Source organism: Simochromis diagramma, unplaced genomic scaffold (genome assembly GCF_900408965.1).
Source record: "Simochromis diagramma unplaced genomic scaffold, fSimDia1.1 OVJJ01000293.1, whole genome shotgun sequence".
In the NCBI taxonomy this organism is placed as follows: domain Eukaryota; kingdom Metazoa; phylum Chordata; class Actinopteri; order Cichliformes; family Cichlidae; genus Simochromis; species Simochromis diagramma.
Window position 1 is genome coordinate 4,300,308 of NW_024386801.1, and position 13,872 is coordinate 4,314,179.

At 40.8% G+C, this 13,872-nt stretch overlaps 1 protein-coding gene across 6 annotated transcripts in view; it reads right to left on the minus strand.

Annotated features, from left to right (window-relative positions):
* The window catches only part of brsk2a (BR serine/threonine kinase 2a), a 177,168-nt gene that overhangs the window by 61,237 nt on the left and 102,059 nt on the right, over positions 1-13,872 (minus strand). The gene's annotated exons all lie outside the window — the stretch shown is intronic.

Genomic DNA, 13,872 nt, shown 5'->3' on the forward strand with positions numbered 1-13,872 from the left:
CCAATTTAGTGATTTCCATGACAGAATCACATCTGCTTTTAATGCAGTGTCATCTGAGTGCCCAAAGATCACAAGCATCCAATAGTGATTTTCAGTATTGGTTCTTTCTGCTGGTTCTTGAAACATCTGATAAAAATGGGTTTATGCGATTTGTAAATCATTACATTCTTTTCTATTTTACACACACAACTTTTTGGAATAAGTAAACTAAGGAAAGGACCTGACTGTTACTTTCTAGTGAGAGAACGGACAAAGATAAGCTTTGATCAGACTCTGAGCTGGTTAGCTTCCCAGCCAGTAATAACTGCTATCTCATGTTTGCTTCAAAAACAGATGGAAAACAGGTTGCATTTGCCTTATCTTACACATTCTCTTCCAAAACAAGCCTTGAAAACACTGTAACATTTCATAATCCACTGGTTTTCCTGACGTGAACACAAGTCGGTTTGTTTCGATAAGAAATGTGAGGAATTCCACATTTGAACACTGTCCACGGACTGGCTCTTACCCACAGTCAACAACACAAAGCATAGGTCAATATGGGTCAAAATGTGCACTCAGGTACATGAACATTGCCCACAAGAGGCTTCTTTACACTCGAGTTATTGACTGTACTGTAAATATAAACACTACTGTGTCCAGAAGAAACAGACAGCTGAGACAACTAAAGTCCCTTTTGTTTAATTTTGTGTACAGAGCTACTAGGTGACATGTACACTGTACAAAGCAAAATTTCACCAAAATCCAGCTGATCACTCTGGATTTGTATCACCATCTCCAGAGGTCTTTGTCAGCATGTACAGCTGCCACTGAAAATCAGCATGCAACCCGCTTCGAGAGAATCCACCACTGCTCTTCAGCACCCTGTCCTCCTGGTCTCCTCTCGGCCATCAGCTCACCCTTCCACAGTTCTTGCCCATCTTCCCTTCCACCTTCAGCATCTAACTTTGACTGACAAGGATGAAGATGAAAGAACAGCGCGAGTTAAAGGCTCCTCTCTCAATCTCATCAAAATCAATTTCACTATGTCATTTGACTGTGACAGCCTTCACATTGCTTTAATGTCATACTCAGCGTGGCTTGGCTTTATGAACACTCGTGTGGAATGAAGTCAAAACTGTGATCTGCCAGCTAACTATGTTCTCATTAAATTCTCCAAAGTTGTTTGTTCAATAAGTAATATGCACAGATCTCCATGTCTTATTGACTTATATACTCACAATGCTTTAATTTCAAGACAGGTTTTGTTAGTGGTCTCTGCTCAGTCTGTGATTGTGGTATACCTTTACACACAATTCATATTTTTCAAGCAAATAACTTTGTATCTGGCAAAAACACAATCAAAAAACTGCTTAAATACATTCAGTCTCTCCAAAGAAAATGCGGTGCAGCGTTTTATTATTCAAGCTGGGCCTAACAAAAACAAAAAAACCCCACAAGAGAATAAAAACCTATATAAAATATATTAGAAAAACTAGGCACATGTCTGAGTCTGAAAAGGGTATAAAGGGATAATTACCACTGGTATGAAGAAGCAGCATGAGAAAAAGCTAGGCTAATCAGGGTTAATCCAGACACTAATGAGTGCTATCAGCAGCACTGCACTATGCCACTTTCTCACCTGAGGCTAAGGTGCGTTGTTAAGAATGAGCCCATGGTGGCTAGCTCGCTAGCTGGCAGTAGGCTCCCTGCAAGGAGACTAATGCTAACCAGGACTCGAGATGAGCTGTCGAAATCCTACAGGGCCGACATCCTAAGCTTCTTTTAACGCCTCCTTTTAGTTAATTGAAAAAAAGAGAAATGAGGCTTAATGTGAAGACTTAACTGAACAACAGTCTGCTTATTGCAAGATTTGGTGTTGATTAACATACTATTATAAATCTGTGAAGCAACCTTTGCTCTTTCTAGTAATGCCTTTTTTCTTTAAGTATCCTACAGTTATCAAAAGGTGACTGGAAAAATACGGTTATTCCTCATTTGCTTTCTTCTGGAAAAGGGGGTCACACAGTATGTGTTCTGTTCATGCAGTGGATTCATGCATACCTAATGCATGAAACACATACAAAGGAGGAACACCAACGGTTTCTGCATTTATCCACACAGCCACTAACTGCCCACTCACTCAAATACACACACTCTGTAACTTCATGCTAGTAATAAACAATACCAGGTGGCCATTCTCCATCTTGGCCTGGCTCCTGTGCATGCCACAGTCTCTCATTAAATTTCACATCTGTGAGTGTGGACAATTCTCTCCAGTTGCCATTTCTCCATGGGACTTCATTAGGCCTTTATTAGCAGGCACTTGGACATTGTTCACCAAGATGCACACATGCACCTAAACAGAGGTTAGATGAAGACACTCTTTTTATCTTGTCTTGGGTTCTTTTTTTGTTTGGCAGTTCAAATTACAGCAATTTCTGGTCAATTTCTCGATAACAAAACGGGTCTGCAAGGCAGGAAAAAAGACGCCTCACCAGAAAAAAGGGGTCGAATGTAAAGCAGCGTGGTTATTGTTGTGAAGTGGACATCATTAGCAGAAGACATCAGAACAGGAGCTTGTTAGTGAAAGAGCTGATCGGCACACTTCGACCCACAGGCTTTCCCATCAGTGTCACATCCTGCCACAATAGATGAATCAATAGGAAGGAACAGCAACAGTGATTTTTTTAAAAGATGTTAACTAAGACAACAACTGCAACTACAGTTAAGCTGTAATAAAAAAAGCAAGCTGTATGCTGAAAGAAAAAGTCTCATGGTCCTAATGGTCTTGATGCTGTTCGGTGTAAAAAGTACAGCTTATATGATTTATTACCTTTACTACAATTTGCAAGCAAAATGTAGATGCTGCAATAGAATAATACGCATATGTGAGGGAGAAAGGCTGAGAAGGCTGTAGCTACTTGGAAAAATAAGACAAAAGGAGTAAGTGGTGTCACTCCAAATTCAGAGGATGGCAGCCAGTTTAGCATAGTTCCATCAGCTTGCTATTGATTTGTTAAATTACAGCCCTGGATCTAAATGACCGAATGGATGAGCAAACAAATGAGTGGCAACATCAATAGTTTTATCACCATGGCCAGTGATAGAGGCCAGGGGATTACAGGCATGCAGACAACAACAAAGACGCAAAGAAATTAGATTCATGTCGCATGTGACAGAATGACCAAACACAGAAGCCAGCCCAAAATCTCAAAGGGTGAAATACTGGATCACAGGCTCTGTCATCTCTCACTCTCCACTTATTGCACCTCACACCATTTTTCCAGCCGGCCTCTCTCACCCCACAGAAGGAAAACACAGACATTTCTGTCACCTCCCCAGGCAAGTGAGTGAATGGCCCCTTGATACTGAGATCTAAGGATCAAAGTCAGCAGGGCAGCCATGTGTGTCAGATAAAAAAAAAAGGGTGGCTATGCTAACAGTGAGGCCGTAGTGCGTGCAAAAGCTGCTGGGTGGATTAAAAAAAAAAACAAAGGAGAGACAGGGGAGGGTGTGTGGATGTGGAAGGGATAAAGGAAAAGCCATGTAATTCTCTCCAACGGAGAACAGCAAAAGAAAAGTGTTATGAAATGGGGGGAGGAGCAGTGGTGCCAGCTTGAGCCATCTTCCCTGCACATCACCACCCCATCTCCTGGGTCTTTTTATTGTTAATTAACACAACATGGGGAAAGGACAACCTGTTTAACATTGCCATGCACCAAGCAGAGTGTGAATGATAACACAAGGCAGCAACGTAACGAGTTACAAGCATCAAAAGACGCGAGAGACCTCTCCACTTTAATAGCTTTACTTTGGGGAACAAACCAAATATCGACATTAACTGACAACAATGATTTTTTTTTTTTTTATGTTTCCATATTTCTCAGCGTTTTGAAAGATGTGTAAAATATAGGATTATGATGGCATGAGTCATGGTTTAACATTAATCTATTATATTGTTTTCTAACAGCTTTGTGCCAGAGATCGTTATCTTTACAGCATAACGTCTTTTTCCCCCGAATATGTATTTTCATACAGCTCAGCTTTATAATTCAAAGATTACTTTTTTTAAACAAAGCAGTTTTTACTCTTAATCTACCAGTCTTCAACATTATACAAGTAGATATCATGTTTCACTCTACATTATGATATTTATATATATAGTTACTATTTTAGGGTAATGATAGAATGAACAGTTAACATATGGGGAAAATAGGCGTAAGATCTGGATGGGGTAACGGCTGTAGAGAAGGAGACCTGGTCTAACTGTTAGGGAGCAGAAGGGGAGGAGACAACACAGCTTGGCTACTGGCTCACAGACAAAACCAGTCAGCTTGTCAGCATTCATACTTGTGACATGTGGATACATTACTCTATGCTGCACACACACTGTACACATACACTCCACTGATCATGGCAAGCCAAGAGCCACCTCCATCCATCCATATGTCGGTCAGTGAGCCAGTAGGGCAGAATAAGGGACAGGAGGTAGCCAAGCTGGTGTGCATGCAAGCATGTGTGTGTGTGTGTGTGTGTGTGTGTTCTTGCACATGCATGTTAGTTGGAAGGAGTTGATTCGCTGAAGACTGCTGCATGTCAGTCTTGGTAACCAGCATATAAGGACATCTGTTTCAAGGACAAACACAAACTATCTACTCGTTACAACATCGCAGCGGGCATCAGTCTGTAATGTGTCCCAAATCTACTTCTTGTGCAGGGAATAATCACTAACTTTGAGATGATATTAATGTGTGCTTCTGGGGGAACCTGCTTATCCAAAATTGGTTTGGAAATTTACAAAGACAGGCTCGGGGCAGTGGATTTAACAGTGTTTGTTGAGGTGAGGCGTGTGCGCATTAGGTAGCTGCGTTATCTCTCACAGCTGAGCTGGTCGCACTGGGAGCAAAACAAACACAAAATAAAATCATTTATTTGTATGATCCCATTTCAGTGAAAGTTTTTGAACTGAAAAAAGTAATCTCTCTCTACTTTCATCTTTTTCTGTTTATCACTTCTCCGTCCTTGTGGACCACACAAATACACAAATGTAAAATACACCGATACATACGCAGTCAGTCAGTGCAGCAGGTTTTTCTCTGATAATCACTTTATCAGTCATCCTTTGTGAAGCGGAGGTAAATTCCCTACACGGGGGAGTTTGATCAATGCCAGAGACATGTAAATCGATCTGGACATAGTCTCTGCTAGCTGGCTAGTCCTTATCCTTTATCCATCTTCCAACCTTTGAAATTGTGCTCATTACCCCTTCCCACCCAAGACCAATTCTGGTATCACTCCTCCTCTTCATCTTCTTCTGCTGGCCCTCATTTATTCTCAGTTTCTCTCATTCTATCTCTCTAATCATGTCTGTGATGTGTTCCTGTGCTGTTGACAGATTCATCAGGCTGGCACTTAGACCAGTGGCAGGCCATATCATTTCACCCTAACAGACATGTCCCTGGATAACCTTGGTCCTAATAATGTCTAATAGCAGAGGTGCTTTAGACCCTGCGGACACTGGGTCTAATCATGAAAACCTCTTCAAATCCACTGCATGAGCTTATGGATGCGCTTGAAGGACACATGCTAAAGAGTCGCAGAGACGACGTGCGATTGCTTATGTGAATGACTATGCATGTTTTTTCTGCGAAAGCCACATGCAGAACGAGCAATTTAACAGTGACAGGCAGGCAGTGGATCGCTTTGGCAGCAAAGGTTTTTTGTTTTGGTTGTTTTTGGTTATTGTCAATTCATTCATTTGTGTCACTCACTAATTTCACAAGACGGGACTGGTACGGTGACCTTGGATTGTGGAGAGATGTGAAATGTGGATTAATGAAGTGGCTTTCATAGACACTGAGGGTAGAGCTCAGAACAGAATGTGATGATGAGATCTGAAGGTCGCCTGTACAGTATCACTTACACTAGGGTAAAGCTAAGAACTTACTGTTGTCTATATTTGAGGCTAATAAAATAGTTGCTGCTGCTGTTCAGGAAAGTGGATTATCTAACTATTCTGACAAATTTGCATTAAATGCCTTATTTACATTAAATTCTTGTAATTCTTTTTAGAAGAAAAAGCTGCACACACAAACGTTAATGTTTAGTTTTGCCACTAGTAAGCTAGTGGTCATTCTGGTTTGCACTGGTTTGTAAAGTGATGTGCAAAAACAACAACTTACAGAAAGTAGGTAATGAAAAAATTGACAGGGATAATTTGGTGCGGTAATTCAGGCAGACATAGGTGATGAGCTGATGTGATTTACTTACCAACTAATTAACTTCACATATGAATACGTGACTTATTTACTGACACATAAACTGCAGACAGACAGAGAAGTCAATACTGTATACAGAAGAAGTCAATAAGTAAGAGTGGTCAGCTGAAACAACTTAAATTGGCTCAAAACTTTGGAAATAAATTCAGAATGAATCTCACATTGTAATGAGGGAGTTGTTTTAGCATTCACACTTGTTAATTAGGCGATACAGTGAGTATTAGACATATTTAAAGAAACACAACAGGCGCAAGTTCTCTGTTAGTACTGCGCATTATTACCACTTCATTATATAAATGGCATATGCAATAATATATAGTGTTCAAACTAATTTACAGTACACGCCTGCACTTATGCCTTGTAGTCATGTATAGTATGTGACTGAGAAAAGGATGGAGGAAAGAACGTCCTTGAGAGAGTGTTCGCACAACGGGGTCATTAGCTAACAATCCCCCTCAGAAATGTAGATGCAGGAGCTGATGAAGTTAAAAGTGTTCTGCTTTTGATGTTCGACACACTGACCAGTCATTAACATATTTGGAGCAAATGTACGTGTTTATTTGCAACAGCTAAACGTGAATAAAAGCGAGTAAATATATGCAAATTAGCCTGGAAGATACTTTACCAATTGATGTCCTCACTTCAGTGGTCAAAAAAACAAAACTGGTACGCACACACACACACACGCACGCACGCACACACACACACGCACGCTGAATTATATAAACAACACTAAATGGGAATCGTGCTAATGTTTGCTCTTTTCTAAATTTCCACCGCGCTGTACAAATAGTAGTGAATTTATTCACAATAATGAAGACAATTGCATCGTGTTGGAGGTTGATATCTTGCAGTAAGCCCAATCACAGGCCATTGGGCTATGGGCCAAAAGCATATTTATATAGGGAACACGTTGAGAATTCTATGCAGCACATTGGACGTAAAATATGAAAGTAAAGATAGAGGTTGGAGTATTTTCCTCTAAAAGGAACACAATGTACCTACTTAAACAGGTGGATAAAGGATTCTACCGACATTCAGTGGTTGAAAAGGAAGACAAATTCACGCTCGACAGGTAGAAAAGCATAAATAAATAGCCATGAAAAGCTATCTGAACTGTGGAGGGGAACTCAGCTGATCTCTTCAATGAAATCATCTCCCTACTTAAGGGGGAAAGAATATGCCCTTTGCTCACAAAGTAAAAGAAAAAGAAAAAAAACTAAAGCAACAACAAATAAAAACGCAAATAAAGCTTTCTCATCTATCTGACAACACAGCAGCTGTTGCCTTTGAAGAGGGGAAACAAATGCCATCGATTCAGATGTCTGTCTGTCTCCTGTCGGGCTCAATGGGGGATCCTGCTATATCTTCTGTTCTGCTATCCTGCATTTCATTATTTCGAGTCTGCACTCCATCTCTGTTTTATCAGGATAAGGCATATGAAAGGTAAAATCACTCAAACAACACTGCATGTGTTTGATGAGCTTTGTCGCCACAGTGAGCAGCAGCAAAGCAGCAGTCAAGAGCCGCACAGTTTTACGTGCCGGATGCTTAATATTCCAAGTACCAGTCAGAAGTGTGTAAACCTCAGTGTCTGGTGTCTTCAGTCAGTGATATTGACCCATGAGTTATACAGTCGCACAAGCAAGGCTAAAACTTTCTTTCAACTTCAAAACCAGTCTTCAGGCACTGGAGGTAAAATCTATTCTCCATTTCACCAGAGCCTCTTTGCCACTCAGTACAGACTGTGAAAAAACTGATTTGGATGATTAGAAAGCAATTTACAATGTAAAATATGGAGTGTCCTTCATCGTGACTGATAGCGGACAAAGAACAAGGCCGAATATGGGAAAAAAAATACTCTTCTTTAGGTCCCTACAGGATGCTGTGAGGAAACTGGGAGACAAAAGAAAAGAAACGGGGCACTTTTCTCATATTTTTGATAAGAACTTTAGAATCAAGCTGTTCTCACAACAGCTCAGCCAGGTCGAGATCTGGTGACTGCTTCATTAATGGCAGAAAGCCAGCTGACCACTTTTTCTCTTATATTTCTTGCACAGTTTGGAGCTTTGGGTCACTGCCCTGTTGATAGAGAAAAATGTCTCCAGTCAAGCTGTGCCCATAGAGTATGGCATGTAGCAAAATGGAGCAATCTTTTATCCTGTAAAATCCTCCAATTTATCAGTACCATCATATTTCTTCCACATGCTTGACAGATGTCATGCACTCCTATAAAATCGTTTATTTGCTTTATGTCTCAAAAATATTTAATGCAAAGATCTCAAACCTGTGTCTGTGAGAGTTTCTGTCCAAAGTCTTTGTTGTTTTTAACTTTGGACAGCCCTAGATCCAGCTTTTCTTTGAAACTCTGCTTGGTGGCTTCTTCAATACTGCAAGCTGAGGACCTGTGAGGCATCTATTTTTCAAACACAGACACTGATGCTCGTATACTCCGTGCTCGATAGGGGCCACAGGATCCCCCACTTTTCTTTCTATTTTGGACAGAGCCACTTTGTGTTGCTCTGCGATGGTAAAAGTACTCCCAGTTGTACGAAATCGTCACTGTTGCAGTCCAATTCAGAAGAATTTTTCTTTCCAACGTTTACAACGTGTCCAGTAGCATGCATATGCATGTCATGCAAGCACCCAACCTAAGCATACTCTATATCAACAGCAGAATTGAGCGGAAGCACAGCTGAGAAACAAAGTTGGTAATTCTATGGTCTTTCTGTGCAGTCAACCTGTTAAAATCAAACCAAGTTAAGTCCTAGTTTCTGGCTCAGCACCAGACAAAGCCGATGGATCAACACGGCAAGGCACAATATATGAAACCCATTTATTTTAAAGGGTGTCTGTGCACACTCAGAGGCACGGCCATGCACACGAACAGATAAACACACATTAAGTTAAAGAGGATGTGTGTATGTTGGAGGCATTTCTATATCCAACTCACTTGCGGCAATACAGAGATGGGAGAGAAGGGACAATCTATAATCATTAGGAGGGAAAAGAAGAGATGGCAGAGAAAGAAAGCTACAGTGCTGTCACAGAGGTGTCGGGATAACAAGATTAGAACTTGTGTGATTCATCTGTGGCCATGGCATTCTGCTCCTCACCCGCCCACCACAATCTCTGTCGGTTGGTGTGCTGAACCTTGATTCCTTGTCTTTCTGTGACTGTTTTATTTGAAATTATTATTTTACAATCTGCGCATTTAAAACTCAGATACTATAGTGTCATATAGACAGTCTAAAAGGAGTTTTTCTTTCATTTCAGGGCATCTGTATTATGTACTAAGACATGTAGACTTCACAAATTATACTAGATATGTTCATTTGTGAAAATCCACATAATCAAACAGCCCTGATTTTGTTAATTAACTCTAAATATTTCTGCCTTTATTCGCACCAAAGCTGTGGCATTGTCGTGCTGTTCTCGGCTTATAGTCCTCAGTGCAGTGTTTCAAATATTTGCTTAAGGGGGCAATTATAGCGCACACTGCTGCATCTCCAAACTACTTTTCAATTTCTTGGGTGCACATTTCACATTTAAACTGAGCTGACTTACATCAAGGACAGAGTTAGAAAACCACCTTACTGACCTTATGGTCTTTAAAAGCCATCAAAATGAGCATGGCTATGTAGCAATGTCTACCTCATAAGACATCCATCTAAAATGTTCCAACTTCATATTCACCACCCTCTCTAACCCTCCCCCGACCCACTCACACTCTTCCCTCCCTATCTTCCTTCATCCTGCACTTCATCCCTCCTCTCCCTCTCTTCCTTTCGCTCTCTGAGCTTGGGGACAGTAGAGTGACTTTGAAGTTGTGCTGCTTCAGGAGGAGAGAGGGAGTCACTCTGGCTAATTAGTTGTCCTTATCCCAACAGCAGCAGCAGCAGCCACCAGCTCGCTGGCTCAGAGGAAGAAAACAGAGCAGGCATCAACAGCAACTACCAACTGCTGCATGTTAAAGATACCCTGATCCCTCTGCTAATGGCTAGTAACAATAATACCCACCCTAAGACTGAACTGCAGATTTATCGGAGTTGCTTTTTTCATATACAGTATAATGACAGGCAGTATGGTAGAAATATGTTACAGTGAATCCTCTTTTTTTCAGGGAAAACTTCAAAATCATTATGTGATTACATGAAATCACATAATGTCTCTAATGTTATGGTAGTTTCATTTTAATCTAGAGAGACAGAATATCAACTAAAATCCAGAAAAAAGACACTTTATGCAAAAGCTATAAATTAATTTACGTGTCATTGAAATACAGTATTTGATCCCCAAGCAAAACACAACCGAGACTAATTGGTCACCAGATTTGCACACATCTCAGGAAGGATGTTGGCCCACTCCTCTTTACAGAAACTCTCTAAATACTTTAGGTTTCTTGGCGGCCCCTTGGCAACTTGAAGCTTTAGCTCCCTGCACAGATTTCCTGTAGAGTTGAGGTCTGGAGACTAGCTAGGCCATTCAATGACCTTAATGTGCTTCTTCTTTAACCACTTCTTTGTTGCCTAGACAGTTTTTTTCTGGCTCTTTTTTTATGCCTGACACTTCTGTCCTCCATTTGTCTGGAAAAACACTGTCTGCACTGATGAATCTGCTGCAAGACTTAGATCTATGCTTTCATGCTGTTTACAATAAATTCCAACCCAACCACCCAACAGCATAAAAACACCATGATACAAGGAAAGATCCAACTTTCCTTGTATCAACAGCTCAGGATGCTGCTGGAGGTATAATGCTGTAATTCTTACCACATTTAGGCCAATTTGAACATTCAAACACCACAGCTTATCTCAGTATTGTTACTGACCATGTCAATCCCTTCATGACAACAGTGCACCTATTTACTTCCAGAAGGATTACCCACCATGTCACAAAGCTCATCTCAAAATGATTTCTTGAACATGACAATGGGTTCACTGTTCTGAAATGACCTCAACAGTCAAACCAGTGCAGCATCTTGTGATGGAAGGGGTAATTCCCATCATGGATATGCACCCAACACGTCATGTCAATATGGATCATGTTGAATCTATGCCATGTAGAATTAAGGCAGTTTTGAGGGCAGGGAGTGTGTGTGTGCGGTAGGGATATGGTTGAAATGGAAGCTGGATTTGTACTCTTACGCTGGAAGTGAACACAAAGGGCCATGCCATATGTGGGAATGTCACAGTTAATAGATCAAGAAGAAAACAGGAACTTCTGACAAGAAATGCGCAGAGATGTGGTGTCCCGACAAAGACATCTGTGTTATATTTTCCCAGCAGGGTTTCTCCCAACATGTCCATCTCTCTTCTTACTACAGTTCCCTTTTGCTTTCTCTCAACCTCATGGCCTGATCTCATAGAGACATGTCCAAAGTAGAGGGAGGTAGAGAGAGAACTGACTGAGATTCAGAAACATCAACTATTCCCTTGAGATACCCACAAGCACTCAGATTCATGCACAAAATGTTGGTTCTCTCTTAGTATCGGTTTGCCTTCCTTCATTCAGTTTGGCCTCAGTGCGAAAGACTGCTGACATACTGTCATATGTGCACGTACTGTGTATTCTCTCTCTGTCTTTTTCTCTCTCATTCCAAACATGACAGGCAACCACTTCCCGCTGACGGAGACTCTTATTATTATTCAAGTAACTCCATTGTTAGCTTTTCTGCTTAGAAGTGAAAAAACATTGGGCCGCACTTGCTCTTTGAAGTAGTCAAGGCTCATTCCCTGGTTACAAACTGACATAAAGTTCATAGACGCATGCATTAACCAAGACAATTCAATGTCTTTCTGGTCCTTAGTGTCACAGTCTGTAGGGTTATGGAATAAAGAGTTCAGCATTAGTTATATAAAGTTCAACACACTGAGAGTGTAGAAAAGACCTCTCTGCCAGATACTCCGAGACAATTAATTCAACCCATCTCCTCATCTCCACAGACCCCTGACTCCCAAGGCCAGTCATAAGAAGGACAGACGGAGAGGGATGACATAGGTCGTGGAGGATGTGCACATGCTCATACTAAAGAACATGCAGATGTTGCTATGGCACATGTGCACACATTCCTCTGCACATTTGTGTGTGGCCTATATTTGTCTATGAGTGTATGCATGCATACAAAGTATATCTGTCATCAGGAGTGTTGCAAATACACATGCACACACACACACACACACACAGACGCACACACAAACACACACCTGTCTGGGCGAGTCAGACTCTCCCCTAATGGCACCACGGGGACCCAAGACATTAGCATATTAAAAGGTGACATTTCACAGCCTGCGCTATGCAGGAAGCTACAGCCCAATCATTCTGACAGTCTGACAGCCAAATATGCAGTCCGAAGAGCAGACACATGAGAGTATGGGTTGCGACACAATGGGAATATGGGAAAACCTCGACTAGATTTGAGCTGGAAAACACCTGTCCAGTCATAGTAGGAAGCCCCAAAACATGAGAATGAATTTGTAATCTAATTTGTGAGATCAGTGTTAGGTGTAATTTGTGGTCCCGCAAATGTGTCCATCTGTGTATTCATTACTATTTGGACAGCAAACAGAGAGAGGTTTTCACCCACAGCGAGCGTGCTGCTGTGTAGTCACCCAATATCCCACCTATGGGGATTACTTATGTGCTGATCAAATGCTGATTGGATGATGATGATAGCTCACGCACTGGTTGTACCACGTTTTTTTGACACCGCCGCCATCAGACAACAAGATAAGATAACTCTTTATTGTCATTGCACAGTCATACATAGTACAATAGTACAATGAAATTGGAAAACTGTCCTACGTCGGCACTACATGTAACACAACACGACACGATACGACACATCACAACGCAACACAAACAACACAACACAGTATAATAACTTAGTAATAAAAAAGAAGAATAAGTGTATTTGTATTGCACACTGTTATTATTGCACATTAATTATTATTGCACCTTGTTATAAATATAAATACTATTATTATTACTGTTTTTACCGTTGTTAACCCCCCCCCCAAAAAAAAAAGTCCAGGTAGGTAGCCAGTCAGGTCAGCTATTTGCATTGATCAGGGCTATTGCCCTGTTGTAAAAGCTGTCCTTGAGTCTATTTGTTCGGGACCTCAGCAGCCTGAACCTCCTGCCAAACAAACACTCTCTCCAGGTCGACGAGGAGTCCATAACTGCTACCAGACTGCCTTCAACTATACCTGCTCAAGCATTAAAATAAGCATAATGTGTTCCAAAACTAGCAGGAAATTTACATGTAACTTGTAACATGTAAGTTTGGTAATGAGTCATGCCATTAGATTTCCAGACTGTGAGAACGGCTGAGTTGTACTTGAGTTACATCCCATATGGAAAAGATATATATAAATCTTATAAAGTTTGTATCTGTCTTGTGTGAAACTTGTATGAAAAGCATATAAGAGTGAAAACTGATATAAGATCCCTTGAAAAGTTATATAAATAAAACTTGCATGTTTTGGATACTTACTAAAACAATATATGAAAGTAATGAGAAAGTGGCCACTTTCATGAGTAAATCATATAAGTTTTTACTATTTCTTTTCCATATGGGATGGCTCTGACAAAGCAACAGCACACAATCTCA